Raw genomic sequence first — 16,849 nt, 5'->3', positions numbered from 1 at the left:
CTCCCACCGCCCTCTCGTCCGAGCCAACACTTCATCCCTCAGTTTATGAAGCTGTCCTGTCACAAGTGGATTGCCAGGACTCAGCTGGCCTGGAAGCTGTCCTGCGCTTATGAAACATTTGGCATATTTTTAAACTTACTTGCAGTTTATGGAGTGATGCTGTTACTTGGTTTCTGCTTATTTTCAGTGAGTCTTGGGCTCAGACTGACAGAGCTGAATCCTGGAGGTGCTGTCTGCCTCTTTGTCATGGTGTCTTTGTCTGCTTGGCATTATCCTGCAGAGGATTGTGTCCATCTGGTGGATGAGATTTCTTGGAAATGAAAGGCACGGATAGGATAAAACGAAGAAAGACAGGGCTTGTCTTGTGGCTGATCGGTGGAAAAGTAAAACCAAGTCCCTCAGCATGTGTCCGTGAGTGTGTGCCCAGCTAAAATTTAGAGGAACTGTATTAAACAATGAGTTCAGTTTTTCTTTGCTTATTTCACATGCACACATCCTCAAGCGTCCCCCAGCTTCACTCTGTGATTTGACCTTCAAAAGATGTATTGTCCAAATAAAACTTTGATATTCATATTATTCATATTATTATTATTATTAACAGGCTTGATCAGCGTGAAGCTCGCTGCGTTTGAGGCCTTGCTGCCCCCACCTCCTCCTCCTCCTTCCAAAGCCCAGACTGATGGCAGACAGAAGTAGGTCAAAGTTCAGTGGAGCGTCCTGTCTGGGGAGGAGGATTGGAGAGCTGGAGGGGGAGTTAAAGGGCATTGTTGGTGCCAAGGACCTCCTTCCTACATGGTGGGGGCTTCTGTTTTTTCATATTAAAACTTTTAAAAAGTTTAACAAAGTTCAAAAACTGCTTAAAATAACAGCCTTGGTACTCATAAAGGAGTTAATTACCTGGTACTAATACTGAACGTTAAGAAACAGCTTATAAATACTCTACTGATCACAGACTGTATAAAAATAAATATAGATTTCTTCATCACCACATCTGTATATACACAGTCTGTGCTACAGATCAGTAATGATCCAGCTGATTGCATTAAAATGGGGTTTAGCCGGTGGTGATTTCATGCAGCACTCTCATGTGCATGTATGAAATTCTGCTGTTGTAAAGGAAAAAAAAGAAACTCATTTTAGGAGGTAATAGAATTTAATTTATAAAAAGTTGACTACGTATGAATGAATGAAAATGACTTAAAATTTAATATATGTTCTTACATTTGTTTTTGGGGAACCTGTAGTAATGGATTTGCTCACCTTGCTGTGGGGATGAAGAAAAGTACCCCATTATGTGTGGCTGTGACAGTGTTGGGTGGAGTTACAGGTCTAACGGACTCTGCTCATAAGTAATGGTGGGTGCAGGGTCTCTGTGTCACAGGTACACTGTAACCACAAACTCCCCTGAAACCCTGCACCATAACCTATGCAATAACCTGACGTGCACCCCCCTAAAAATGTAACCATACACTGGTTTATCTTCTGTCATCTACTGCCTTATTTTCTGTTTCAAGGTGTTTAGAAGAGAATTGATCACCTCGAGTGGAGAAAATTCCCAGCAAACGACTCTTTTAGTGGAAAATTGCAGAACACCTTACACGAGTGTAAATGTTCACAACGGTTGCCATTTCAGTGATAAAATGTGCTAAGCAGTGTGATAATTAGCCTTAAAATGTGCTCAACACTGAACTATTAAACCAGAGACATTTAACTCATGAAAAGTTACACGTCCTTTGTTCATTAAGCCTGGTTGTTTGATATAGCCCGCTTGTGTAAACTAGAACTACAACTAAGACTCTTTAGCTATGCTAGTGGCCATTTGCAACTATGCTATGTGTTAACGTGTCCATATGAACACAGTCTGTATATAAAAGATAGACGTAGCCACCAGGTCTGGACCACAGGTTCAAAAGATGTTAGGTTATAAATTCCTATGACTTTCAGGTCTTTCTCTATACAGCATGGTGTTCATTTTGCAAACGGTAGTCCCATTCTAAGTAAAATGAATGATGCAGGCAGTTTTAGGGTGTGGCTGTCTTGTGATTAATAAATTGTTTGGTGTCTCTTGTGCTTGGTTGCACTAAGAGGCTCTAAGCAGGAGAGAAATTCAGGTTTTTTTGGTTAGACATTTTTATTTTAAGCCTTTTTTACTTTAGCCAAAATTAACGTATCCCTGAAGTGCACGATCGACTCGACCCTCTTGCCTAAATTTGAGGACCTCGGGTTTCAAAATGCCCAGATCTCGATTACCAAAATGTGAAACTTAAGCTTCAAAGCAGCAGATCGTAAATCAGTCGGCGGGATTAGGTTTCTGTGTCTGACACAGTCTGAAGCAACACGCTGTTGTGCTACAGAGTCATGTGGTGTAATATTGATATGTGTCTCGGCATTAATAACATGTTTAAAATGGTCATGTTGACCCTTGTGAAGCATGCCTTTGCAGATTAGGATGTCTGGATTGAGGCAGGGTCAGACTGCTGGGTTTAAATTGAGAAGGGAAAGCTGCGGAGGACAGCACTTCAAAGGATTGTATCATAATCTTTGACATGTTATCATTGGCGCTCCAAAAACATCAGGGGATCTGATGGGGTTTTTTTTTATTCTATTCTTGCTGTCCCGCATTGGCTTGTGTTATGCAAGAAGGCTTTCAAAAATCTGATGTTATCTTTGATATCGGGGGGAAAATAAAAGAGGAGGAACGGATGCCATTTTTCTTTTCTGGGAGCATTTTCCCAATTAAAACTTCAAATATCTTGTATAACTGCTGTTGAGCTATTATACAAGATATTTATACAAGATGCTTATACAATTATACAAGCTTTCAACATAGCAGGATTTGCTGGTGTGCGGAGTTCAAAATGAAGCCCTAGACTGCTGTCAAAGATCAAACAGACAGATTAAGGTGGAGACGGAGCGGTTTGGAAGGCTAGTGGCGGCAGATGCAGGGATGAACGGATGAAATGAGGCCAGTGTCATCCCGTCTCATTTATTATGCAGGATTGGGAGGGGATTAGCTTCACTTACATAACTCCATCTCTCCCACCCACCCCCCACCCCCCTAACTAGCATATCTCCCCCTTTTCCCCACCCTCCCCAAACTCTCTCCCTCTCTTCTGAGACCATTCGATTGGTGTTGGCCTCTTTGTTATTCCAGTATTTTGTTTCTCTGTTCTTTTTTTTTCTTCTTCAAGAGAAAAATGCATAAAGACAGGAGGCAGCTGGAGACTGAAAATGGAGGGACAACAGGGAGAGATGTTGGAGAGACATAGCGAGAGAGACAACCATCAGGAATAGAAGGAAATGGAAGACACAATCTTTATTACCAGCGACGGTTATAAAGATCTGCAGATAAAGCAAAAGGAAAAGAGGAAACAGGAAGAAAAAAGGGGAATAGGGGAGCTTTGGGGGTGGATGAGAGAGTCTATTTATAGTTTATCCCTGCTGTTGGGTTAAACCGCATGGTCCAGTGCAGCACAGCTCAGTGTCCATGTCAGCCCTCATGTCAGTCTCCATTAGCTCCACGCACAAACACGCACTATATATATAAGTTATGTATATACCCCGAGGATGTAAACACAGGCTGTCACGAGAACATGGGTACGCTGACCTGCCACTGAAGTAAAGGAAAATTACACACCAGCAGATCTGAGTGTGTGTGTGTGTGTGTGTGTGAAGCACTGACGTGCTGGAGATATTCGTTAACCGGTGTGTGACAGAAAATAGGCAAAAACTGCACACTATTCAGCTCAGCTCTTCGACAAAGGCTGCACTTCTGAGAGGATTCAAAACACACACACAGACTTTTTTTGTGTTCCTCTGACATTTCCTCCTGCCTTCACTTCTTAATCTTGGGAATAAGTTAATCACACCATCTCTTCAAGCTCCTTTTTGTTCCCAGATCACATTTGCATATGTGTTCACTTCCTCCCTCTCACGCTCTCCTTCGTACGTACAGCTATAGGTGCACGTGCAGGTAAATGCATGTGTTTCAGAGCGAGAAGCATGTTCACTTGACCCAGTCTAACTGTGGTCTGAGTCTGATGTCATTGCTGCTGCAGGCAAACACACACACACACACACACACACACACAGGCAAAAATGCACATTCATTTAAATTGATTGAATGCAGGAGTGCAGTATATATCTGAAATACTGCAGCTCTGTTGCAAATATATAAATATATTTATTACATTTGGTCAGTAATATATATTTTGAGCACCTGCCATGTTGCATAGGAAGTCAGTTATTACTGGTGAGCTGAATGCTGTGAGAACAGGCCAGCTACTGTACACGTTTATGGATGATTCATGCAACAGTCTTGGGGTTGCACAGGACCTTGTTTGTTTCTTTTGTTCCTTCCCCCCGGCTAACCCCGCTCCAATAACACACTTACTGTGACAGAGGGTACACATTCACGAACGCACATAAAACCAGCATTCACTACGTGCACATGTGCAGGCGTCTGCAGGAAGAGTGATCAGGTGCTTTCACTCCTGCAAAGTACGCTAGCACGTACTGGAAGAAGTTTTCAAGAGAATAATCTCTTGATTTGAGAAAAATGACAACTTTTATTGTTTCTTAATAATGCATTTTCATTGTGCAGTCAATAAAAGACGCTTAAACATGATAGATAACCAGTGTGAAGCAGCAGCCCCCATACTGAATCTGTGTGAAAATTGTGTTTGAAATAATGTAAGAAAAGCTAAAGATAGGGAGGATGGAAATAATAAGAGAGGAGAAAAAGCGTGTGAATGAAGAGAGATGATCCATATCCTCCAGACAGACAAATTGTTACAACAACAGTGGTGGGGCTGATAGAGCTGGAAACAGACAAAGCAAGACAAAGCCTTTAGCTCCGGCTGTGATTTAAGCAGTGAAAAGGAAAAGGAAAATTTTTCCTGCAGTCATTGTTTCTCATTTGTTAATCTTCCTCTGTGTGGTCACCTTTTGCTCATCCTGCCCATGTTGCATTGTTTCTGCATAGAAGACCCTCATTAGTCATCAGCTGTCGTCAAACATGCAAACTCATCATTTGTTCTGCCGAGATTTTCATAAGAGGTTGACCGTGTGCAGCTGTGGCCACACATCAGCTGCTGCTCTTGAGCTCGGTTACAGAGATAAACTTTACCCACCGCTGCTGCTGCTGCTGCGGCCATCCCCTCCAATCTCTTGTCATCTCATCTAATCTGGCCACAGAGGAGGATGACTTATGATCCTTAGAAACATTATAGGAGTGGAGATAGGGGTCAAAGAGTTGGAGTGCATCAATTAGACCTTTCACTTTACGGTGGAGAGTACTGATGAGGTCACTCCCCTCTGACATAACTAAATACTTTCATTCAAATATTGTAAATTTGTTTTTTGTTTCTTTTTTCTACTCACAGATTTTATATTTTTGGTTACACAAAAAAGAGGAGTGCATGGTTATCGTGGTAACCAAACTGGATGTCTTGTCATACACTTACTGGCCACTTTATTAGGTACACGATAGAAACATTCCTCAGTGATTTCAGTTCATACAGACATGATAGCGTCACACAGCTGCTGCGGATTTGTCATGTGCACATCCGGACTATCAATCCCCTGTTCCAACACATCCCAAAGGTGCTCTACTGCTTTGAGATCTGGTGATAGTGGAGGCCATTTGAGCAGCCATCAGAAGATGGACATGTGGTGGTCATAAAGGGTTGAACATGATCAGCAATCATATTCATGTAGGCTGTGGTGTTTAACTAATGTTCATCTGGTTCTGAGGGGGCCAAGATGTTCCAAGAAAAGATCCCCTACACCAGGGGTGGCAAACTCCAGGCCTCGAGAGCCGGTGTCCTGCAGGTTTTAGATGTGTCCTTGATCCATCACAGCTGATTTAAATTGCTAAATTACCTCCCCAACATTTCTTGAAGTTCTCCAGAAGCCCGGTAATTAACTAATCATTTGATTCAGGTGTGTTGACCCAGGGTGTTATCTAAAACCTGCAGGACATTGGCTCTCGAGGCCTGGAGTTTGCCACCCCTGCCCTACACCATTGCACCACTACCACCCTACCCATTCATACAAAGCAGGATGGATCCATGCTTTCAGGCTGTTTACATTAAGTTTAGACTCTAAGATGTGAATTTCACAGCAGAAATCAAAACCCATCAGTGAACTAGAAAAGACCCAAAATATCTGAATAAGTAGCCAAATAAAGTAAAATAACTGAATTAATTCCAGCCAGAAAAACAAATTCCCCTTTGGGTTGCATTAGGAAGGAAATCCTGCATAAGTCTCCCAAGTGGAGCTACCAACTGTGGCAACTCCTTGTGACAAGTCTCAATAATGTGGCCGTATGTACTTTTTTAAAGCAGTGTACATAGTGTACTGAATATAGAAAAGGAATCAATCTGAATGAAGGTTAAAATAATCATTTAAATAGCTAGTGCAATAGTTTTGCACAGCAGATATTAAAATAACTTTATACTATATTATCTGTTCCTTCTGTTATTTGTTGCTACGAACAAGTTTCACTCAGGACTGAACAGCCATCATTGCAGCTGCCAGATTTCACATCATTGCAGGCTGCCCTCTAGTGAACAATGCTGGATCTGCAGTGATCCTGATCTGAGCTCCTTGGACTCACACGTGAAGTGCAAACTAACAGGACTGAAGCTCGAGAGCATCACGGGCACACACAGTCCCTGCTGGGTTTTTTTTTTCTTAACCTGTAAGATGAATGGGCCTCATTAATCATGGCCATTTGTCTTTAGTTGTAAGTCTAGAGGTCAGTGATTAAACCTTGTTCTTTGTATCGTAGCCAGCTCTCTGTCTCCTTCTCTCTCTCTCTCTCTCTCTCTTTTCTTCCTCACTCAGAGGATCAGAGGGAAAGCTGCATTTCGTCGCTGCTCCGCTCTGCTTTTCATGGCTCTGATGTTGTCTGCCACCAAATCCCAGCTGAATAAAAGTCAGAAATTGAAGCAGCAAATCATGTTTTATGTATGTGTGCTTACACAATGAAAGCAAGATGGAAAGTGGGCCAAGCATCACACAGGGCATATTATGGCAACAAAGCAGCTTTCCACTTTCTTGGGAAAACGGCAGCCGCAACAGCCAGAGTGCCAGACACCGAGTACAATATGGCTAATGACAGAGAGAATAGAAAGAAAGATACATAGAAACTGCATTACCCGACTGCTCTTTTCCTGGGAAGTGCTTTACGATTCTCATTGATTCTATTCTATTCTTACTCAATACGAGCATCCGAGGATGAGCAATGTGACAATGGATGCTACGAGACGCTCGACACCTGTCCCGATTTTTCACATTATGCAGAAGTAGTTTAACTTACATGTTTTCAGGTGTTTCGGGACACTTAAGTAGCAGCAGTTGTTCACTTTCATGATCAGCCAGTATTTATTTTCCTGGATATTGATGAATTAAAAATTACAGAAAATGGTGCAAAGATGAAATTTTAAAAATGTTTTTATAATAGAAATGATGATGATTTTTTTTTATTTTTTTTTTAACTCAGATTCACAACAGTCCAAACCAAGATGAAATAGTTTACAAAGACAGTGGGAGTATTATTTGGAAAGAGTTGCTGTGGTGTATCTTGATTAAAACCCTTCTGTGTGCGTGGTTGATATGAGCAGTGGCTCAAACTGATAAAATTCACTTTGTGTTATTGAACTAATGTGTAATCTGCTTGTTTAAACAAAATAGCTGGTTGCTTTTCCCCTATTCCATTAATATATGTGCGTGATATTTGTGAGTTTTGGGCATAGAAGTTGGATGCTGACATGATGAATATCACCCACTGGTTTCTTGACTCCCATTTTAAAGCCGGGAGTTCAGTATTTTTGACATCACCGTCAAGGTATTTTGAAACGTCAGTGAGGTAACTGTGAAACTGAGAACACTGAGTGCTAATAGATTAGCAAACTGTTCATCACAAGCTAATTCTAGCCTAAATTGTACCCTCATTTACTGTGTATTTTGCTCTAAATGGGAGGATAATTAACATAATTGTTATTATTATGCTGTAAAAAATAAATAGATACATATAATGGGGAGCATGGTGGTGTAGCGATTAGCACTTTTCACATCAACAAGGTCTTAGGTATGAAGTAATCAGTCTGCTGAGGACTTTCTGTATGGGCAAACTGAACATGCATGTTCTCCTGCACAGTGTAAAGACATGTTTGTTAGGTTACTCAGTGATTGTAAATTAGTGTGAATGTGAGTTATATCTGTTAGGTCTATAATAGATAGGTGATCTGTACAGTCTGTACCCTGCCTCTCACCTGATAGCTTGCATAGGCTCCAACCCACCCTGCAACCTAGAGTTGGATAAGCAGAAGAAACAGGATAAAAATAGCAACTGAAACTCACCAGGAAAGTATTTACTGCGCTATCAAGTCAGGTGAGAAGTTGGGTTATTTTCTCCTAGGCTGTGTTCACACCAGAATGAATAAGAATCTGGTCTTTGTCTGAGGTTATGCTTTCACACAAGCAGAACACAGTTGGTCACGCTGATGCTTGGTTTAGGTGAGGATGGTTTCTGAGTAGACTGTGCAGGAGGCGGGTGAGCCACTGAGTAGCTGTGAATTCAACCGGTTATTACCTGAGATATGCAAATCAGCATGTTTGGAAAAAGGTATAAAGCACCTACAGTGGGGCAAAAAAAGTATATAGTCAGCCACCGATTGTGCAAGTTCCCCCACTTAAAATGATGACAGAGGTCAGTAATTTGCACCAGAGGTACACTTCAACTGTGAGAGACAGAATGTGAAAAAAAAAGTGGAGGCTAGGCCACTCCAGGACTTTCAAATGCTTCTTACGGAGCCACTCCTTTGTTGCCCGGGCGGTGTGTTTTGGATCATTGTCATGTTGGAAGACCCAGCCTCGTTTCATCTTCAAAGTTCTCACTGATGGAGGGAGGTTTTGGCTCAAAATCTCACGATACATGGCCCCATTCATTCTGTCCTTAACACGGATCAGTTGTCCTGTCCCCTTGGCAGAGAAACAGCCCCATAGCATGATGTTTCCACCCCCATGCTTCACAGTAGGTATGGTGTTCTTGGGATGCAACTCAGTATTCTTCTTCCTCCAAACACGACGAGTTGAGTTTATACCAAAAAGTTCTACTTTGGTTTCATCTGACCACATGACATTCTCCCAATCCTCTGCTGTATCATCCATGTGCTCTCTGGCAAACTTCAGACGAGCCTGGACATGCACTGGCTTCAGCAGCGGAACACGTCTGGCACTGCGGGATTTGATTCCCTGCCGTTGTAGTGTGTTACTGATGGTGACCTTTGTTACTTTGGTCCCAGCTCTCTGCAGGTCATTCACCAGGTCCCCCCGTGTGGTTCTGGGATCTTTGCTCACCGTTCTCATGATCATTTTGACCCCACGGGATGAGATCTTGCGTGGAGCCCCAGATCGAGGGAGATTATCAGCGGTCTTGTATGTCTTCCGTTTTCTGATGATTGCTCCCACATTTGATTTTTTCACACCAAGCTGCTTGCCTATTGTAGATTCACTCTTCCCAGTCTGGTGCAGGTCTACAATACTTTTCCTGGTGTCCTTGGAAAGCTCTTTGGTCTTGGCCATGGCGGAGTTTGGAGTCTGACTGTTCGAGGCTGTGGACAGGTGTCTTTTATACAGATGATGAGTTCAAACAGGTGCCATTCATACAGGTAACGAGTGGGGGACAGAAAAGCTTCTTACAGAAGACGTTACAGGTCTGTGAGAGCCAGAGATTTTCCTTGTTTGAGGTGACCAAATACTTATTTTCCACCCTAATTTACGAATAAATTCTTTACAAATCCTACCATGTGGATTCATGGATTTTTTTTTCACATTCTGTCTCTCACAGTTGAAGTGTACCTCTGGTGCAAATTACTGACCTCTGTCATCATTTTAAGTGGGGGAACTTGCACAATCGGTGGCTGACTAAATACTTTTTTGCCCCACTGTATAATGCTGCTTTCCATTTACCTCAGAAGTCGGATGACTGAGGTGGAAGTGATGTCACTCCTGAGTTGTGTGTGTTTCAGTAGTGAAGTCAGAAAAACAAGGAATAACAGCATTTGTTTTGCTCTTTAGCAAGATAGAGTCAGTCATGCATCATTATCATATTAGTGCAAAGCGTATTGTTTGTTTGTTTGTTTATTTTTTTAGCACTTAAAACCACCATTGCCACACGTTCGTGGATAGACCCTGACTTACTTAGCTGGTTACATGTCTTATGGTTTTACTGCTTTTTACATGCCCTGAAGCAATCTTGGATTGTCTTAGGGTTGGTGGGGCTGCTCTGACTGTCTGATTTTGGAAGTCTGGCTTGGGGGGGGGCGTTCCAGTTAAAAATTCTGTCCTCCAGTGAAATGCACCATAAGTTCCTTCTTTTTTTCCATCTTTTTAAAATTTTCAGATTTCCCATTTAACGCGGGAATCTGATAACGGTCAACTTTTCATGATTACCTGACTTTTTTTTTTACATTAACCAATCAAGAGAATAATTGCTGATATTGTATTATACAGTGATGTGTACAGTGACAAATTTCTCCCATTAATACACTTAGATACATCCAGTACGTGTATTAATGGACTGAACTGAACACTTCTCTGTCTCTCTTGCTTCATTGTGCAAGAGTCACCTTGGCACAAATTTAGCCACACCTTCTGGGTGACGGCAGCGACTTTCGCCTTCACCCTCCTTCGCTCCTCCCTCAACAGCACACCATACTGCATCTCTCCAGTAACCGAAAACTACTACTAACATAAGGATTGCTTTGATTTACAAAGTGAACCTAAGGCAGCCAAGCGCACACACAAGCTGCATGACCTTAGCGCTACCCTCAGCTGAAGTTAATACTGCAGCACCGTGCAGGAGCCTCAGTCACAGTGTCATTGTCCTGACATACAGTGTCATCCCTGCAGTGAGGACATATGCTGCTATTGCGATGTAATCTATCTAGCAGTGATCTAAAGGATGAATAATCTCTATCTAATCTGCACCCATGGGTTTACATCAGCCCATCATACTGGGTGAGATCTCATCGCCTGATTAGACAGAGAGCATCGAAGCGAGATTTTATGCCTGTGCGTGTATGTGTGTGTTGAAGCCTTTAAACCACTGCGGAGATCATTATAGCATCACAGGTCATGTTTTATTGCCTTGCAGTGGGTTTTATGACAATTAAAAGACAGGCAGACCAGGGTTAGATCTATAAATCTGTGTGTATATTGATGTATTTGCACATTAGTGTTTCTAAAAAAATAAAATATTCTTGTATTTGGCTGTGAGCTGGCCTTATGGGACACTACTCTTCATTTATCTGTGAAGCTTAAAGAGGGTGAATAAATTTAACCACTCTCATGTTATCTCAACAAATCTTCCCCCATGTCTCTGTGGAAAGGCTTTGACCCTCCTGCCACCCCACCTCCGTGTTAGAACATGCTAGATGCCCTTGACCCACCCCGTTTATCGCACCTTCTCCCTCACAACGTTTTCTTTACTATTTGTTTCGTGGTGTTAGCGGCTACAAATCACGTGTCCATCAAATCAGGCCTGAAACACAATAATCATCTAATGGCAGAAATCCCAGACCCTGATTGCCACTTTAATCAGTCATACCTTGGCTTAAAGCCTTACTGACCTCTGTATTTCATTCAAATCTGGTTCTAAATTTGTGAGCTTTCCTGTTAACAGACACAGATGGACACCCGGTTTTGTTTCATTGTTGTTCCATGCTGATGATATTTGGGCTTCAGCTGGATGGAAGCCATATGGGAACCAAGTTAGTCAATAATTGTGTTTTATGTGGTCTTTTGATTGAATTAAATGGATCGTATTGATTTATATGAAACGTAATGCATTTGCATTTTTAAGCCAATGATGATCGCTGTTCTTTTCTGATTGTGTTTTGTTGGACACAAAATTACACAAACAATTAAGGACAAATGTTAAAAAAAAGTGACATATATGGTTTAGATTGATGTGTAAGCTGTGTGATGCTCCGGTCCTTTTTGTTGTTTAAAGTTTGACAAGAAAAAACACCAAACTCCGGCTGGTCTCAGCAATTCTAGGAAAATCTGTCAATGTGATGGTCTGTGGTTTTACAGTCTATCTGCTGGTGGCACTGGCTGTCAGTGCCCAGTCAGCACTGGTCTGTGATTCCTGAAAGCCGCTCTATATCCTGGCCTGGAGGTCGGGTGATGTGGCATTACTGACCCCCTGGTGCACTGGGACATGGGGGCCAAAATCAATAGTCGTATCATATCGCTTCAGACTGTAACAAGCTGACTGATTACCTCATCGGCTTCCAGTGAAGATAGTGGAAAAGAAGAAAGAGGAAAAAAGGGTGCAATCAAAAGATTAGGAAAATTACAAATAAAAAACCCCAGCAAAGTAGCATTTTTTGGTGGGGGTGGAAATAAAATCCTCCCATGTGCATGTACTGCAAACCACAAGAAAAATGCTATAGTTAATATTATTGGACACCAGAGGGTGGTAGTACTAATGGAACTACATTTACACTTTGAAGTTATGATAAGGTATTTACACACAAGTGTATTCGGAGGAAGCAGTGTTGATATTATGGGCAAACACATATTCTTTATCTGCTCATAGATACGTTTTCTTTCTCTTTTTCATTTCATTTTTTAGCCTTAATGAGGATTTTTCCATTTCTCTTCCAAAGATTGGAACCACATTTAGTTTTAGGAAACTTGTGCAAAACTCCAGCTGTAAGAGCCGCAGTACAAGATGACAGTTTAATTTAAAATTTGTACAAATTTCATGATTCTTTTTTAGCTCTTGCACAAGAAAAGCGTGATGTATAAAGATAAATATTTGTGTATCTGCAGAAAAAACATCTACTGTCATACGTGTGAGACTTAAGTTACTATGCAAGCAGCTCAAAAGTGGCTTGTTTAAAGACAGAAGGAGAAAGGAAGAGATCAAGGATTGTAGATTTTATTGATCAAAAAGTGCATTTTCAGCTTCATGTTTGGACTGTGGTCACTGTGAGGTCATCACATTTGCTATTTCTGACTGTGTTTTTGTTTTCCTATGCTAACCATTTTAGATAAATTCAAATCCACACTGTAGAGTTTAGATGTTTGGCCCTTACTGTTTCAGTTCACTCGTACCTGACGGACACAACTGGTCAGATTAGTTCATCTTAACTCTTTGTTTTTCCTCAGGTCACGGTCCACCTGAAGAGAATCCCAGAAAGAAGCAAAGTCCTGGGATGAAAGCACTCTGCCATTTTCCTCTCTCCCCCAGACCACCAGGAGGAGGACGCTGGGTGACACACTGAGGTAAAGAACCACGCTAAAAAACAAAAAATAAAACACCCTCTGCAGACAAAACCCTTCTCTGATAACGCTGACCTTCAGTATTTGCTGACTCAAGCATCCCCCACTCCTCCTACTACCCACTCTTGTTCTTTCTTGCCCTCCCTTTTGTGTTCTTTCTCTCTTCTGTTTTTTTTCTTCTTCTTTCTTTTCATGAGAGCCGTCAATGCTGATCAGTGGACTGACAATGTGTGGGCTCATATTAGAGTGTCCTCATTTTGTCACACAGATGCAAGAACATTTATGGAAATAGGGGTCTTGGCCTCTTTGATGCTTCTGTTTAGGGACTAGATTTGGAGAAGGATAGCAGTTGGAGAATGTGACACAGGGGTTAGAGGGAGTAGAAGAAGAGATGAGGAGGTCAAGAGGTTAGAAATTTGCGGCTGAGCTCATGTTGTTCCATACTGTAGTCGAGTGCCTCACATGAGGCACCGAAGGTGCTGCTAATCAAATTGTCTCATTCAGAAAACACAATTTTCTTCGACTTCACTTTTTTTTTTTACACACCTAATATAGCTAATGCAGAGAATATTATGCACTTTTTTGTGTCTGTTGTTCTTCAAAAGCAGTCACACAACACTCAATCTTGACATTAAGCCCTTATCATTTCTATCAGCTAAAGAACAGTAAACGGCAGCACTTGTAAGATATTTGGGGTGATAATACTATGTTGTCAAGGCAGCAGCAGCTGTCTTCCTCTCTTCTTTCCACTGTATCCATTACAGATCTGCTATCTCTGCTGCATTTTTGTCCTCCAGTCCTCCCTGTCTCAGCCCAGCTGTCTCCTTCCTTCATTATCTGTCCCAAAACACAACTCACCACCTGTGTTAGAAGGTCGTTTTCAGAATACAAAGTCCTACTTAACATTTCATTTTTTGGTTGATACCTGTTTAGTAAATGCTAACGCTTCACTGAACTGTATTTGGCTGGGTAAAATGAGATTTAATGTGATAAACCAAAGCATACTTTGTCCTCATCTCTATAGAGTTTCAGCATCTTTAGAAATGTTTTCTGGGTTTTAAGGTACAAGTTCACAGTAAAATTGGCCAGAGTGTATTCAAGTAATCCCTGTGGTCCAAAAGCTCTGGTTTCAGACTGCTCTAAACACTTAGTTTCAAACATTTTTTCTACTCTTGGACCTGTATGATGTCACTGACAGCAGATATCCCAGGCACTCAGCTGCTCCTCCCAAGTGCTGTTCAAAGTTTCTGTTTGAGAAGGGCAGCCAATTAGAAGAAAGGAAAGAAAGTCAAACTGCTTGTTTCAGAAAGTGGATGAACTCAGGGGCTGCAAAAAGTATATTGTGTATCATTTTGTACTGTGAAAACTACATTAGTAGAGTTCAACAATGAAATATGGAGTTGAAAATGAGCATAATATGTCCACTTAAATGATTTATATTAGTTTTAGATACAAAGTCTCTCACTTTTCTTTAATACGTCACAAGTCCTGTTTTTCACTGACTCAAACTGAGCTGATGCACTGGTTTTGTGGATTTTTATTACCTATTCAAAGGCTGAAATAGAAACTCTTGCTGACTCACACACACTCGCACAGTGTCACACACATATAAAAGACTCAAAAGCTTTCTGGTGTTGTATTTTAAGCCCAGAGAGGTGGGCTGTGTTAGTGGTAGCAAAGTGCCAAGTCAGGGAGCAAAAGTGAACTCTTTCTTTTTTTCCCCCTTCTCTCACTTTACCACCGTGGGACTCAGAGGGAGGAATGGGGGAGTTCCAGTAAGGAGAGAGAAAGTGATGACACACACACACACACACCATTATTCAGTCCTCTTATTGGTTTTCCACCACGGCAGCACACAACAACCAACCAAGAGTGCTAAGTGCTGCGTGCCACACAAGAGCCAAGTGTGTGATCTGAAAGTAAATTAGGGCTGAAACAGTCAGTGACTTAATTATTGATTAAATGATGAATTTATTTGTAAAAAAAAAAAATTACTCAACAATTGAGCTGTCCTGATCAATTAATTGCCTGTACCCACTTAACAGCTGTATGCGGCTGGACTTAGCAATAGTGATGCTAACAATGATAGTGCTTTGATAACATTAGCACTTTAGCTTAATATCATAAAACTTGAAGTAAATTTATGAGGAAAGGAGAGACTTGCATCTCTGACTCTTCAGTTGGTATGTTAAATGTTAAAGGTAATGACAGTAGTACTGGCTTGGAAGGGTTGCCAGGTTTGTAAAGTTGCATCTGAACAAACCACAAGATTTCTGGAACAACCTTGAAACCAAAGTAGATGTTTGGCCATAATACCCGCCGCCATGTCTGGAGAAAACCAAACACAGTATATCAGCTCAAAGACCTTCTATCAGCTGTCAGTGTAGTAGTGAAGGGGTGATGAACTGGGCTGGTTTTGCAGCCACTGGACCTGGGCATCTTCCTAATACCTGGTGAACAATACCCACACTCACTTTCATGTGCACTGGAGAACATGAGGTGCACGCTGCCAGAAAGATGTTATATAATATACTGAGATAAATGACTCGCCCTCTTTCTTCCTCTGTAGCGACTGCTGCTCTTCATGTGGTGGATGTTGTTTGTTAATTGGGTGTAACTAGGCCTAGTATTTAGCCAAAGGGGATAGGTGCTGCAAACCGTGTTGAAAGGGGTATTCCCCCGATGCCTGGGGCCATTGTGCTCGAACACAAATCCACTAAACACAAAAAGTGGATAAGATTTCCCAAAATGTCATATCCGATGCAGCACTGTGCTGATGCAGAGAGTAAATGTGAAAGAGGAGGGGGATGATTCTAAGGCTAAAAAGAGAAGGGGGAGGAGAAAAAGGGAGTCAGAAGAGAGTAGTGTGTGTGCTAAAAGAGGGGAACTAGAGGCAGACAAAAGTGGGAGAGGGGAGGGAGGAATGAGGAGGAGGAGGAGGCGGTGGGGGAGGCGGTGCTAAGGCAGACAGCAGGGAAGGAAAGCTGAGAAGAGAAACAGTGGAGTGAAGTGAGAAGACCAAGAAGGAGGTGGTGAGGGGACAGGAAAATAAAAGGGCTTCCATTTGAAAGTCCTTGTGTCAGGATATGAAGTCTGGGAGCGGCGCAGAGGCAACGGCAGGAAGCTGGAATGCTGTAGGGGAGAGATAGTCGACAGAAGAAGGAAGGGGAGACGCGGAGAATCTGAGCCATCAGAGCACCGGACTGATTTTTTTTTTTAAACTTTTTTTTCCAAGAGAGACAAGTGAAGGCAGCGATGCAGGGCTCTCACTGGAGTGAGTATGGAGGGAAGGAGAGAGTGTGTGTGCTCTTACATGTGTCTGTATGAGAAACGTCAGTGCATATGCCTCAGATTCTCCAAACTCAGGCTCTCCTCACCCTGCTTTCCATTGCCGTTTGGCTTCGTTTAAATTTATGCAAATTTGCCTGAGAATAAACTTTGTATTCATGAGCACCTTGACTCTCTGTGTGAAGCCCCTTATGAGGGTGAGTTACATTTAACGAAAGGCGCAAGGGAGATGGACAGCGAGGCGCGTGCAACAAGGATT

General features: G+C 42.0%; 1 protein-coding gene across 2 annotated transcripts in view; it reads left to right on the top strand.

Moving 5' to 3' along the window:
- lzts2a (leucine zipper, putative tumor suppressor 2a) overlaps positions 1 to 16,849 on the top strand; it is a 44,492-nt gene that overhangs the window by 7,021 nt on the left and 20,622 nt on the right. Inside the window, exon 2 of one of the 2 annotated variants that reach the window (XM_082557893.1) lies at positions 13,189 to 13,305. The gene's annotated coding sequence lies outside the window, so the exon portion shown is untranslated. Of the gene's footprint in view, positions 1 to 13,188; positions 13,306 to 16,255; positions 16,577 to 16,849 lie in introns of those variants that run through there. The other variant, XM_082557892.1, reaches the window with a different exon arrangement.

This window comes from Aulonocara stuartgranti (genome assembly GCF_965226115.1).
Source record: "Aulonocara stuartgranti genome assembly, chromosome: 13".
Classification (NCBI taxonomy): Eukaryota; Metazoa; Chordata; class Actinopteri; order Cichliformes; family Cichlidae; genus Aulonocara; species Aulonocara stuartgranti.
The sequence above is the reverse complement of the archived record's forward strand: the minus strand, read 5'-3'. Positions and strand labels throughout refer to the sequence as shown.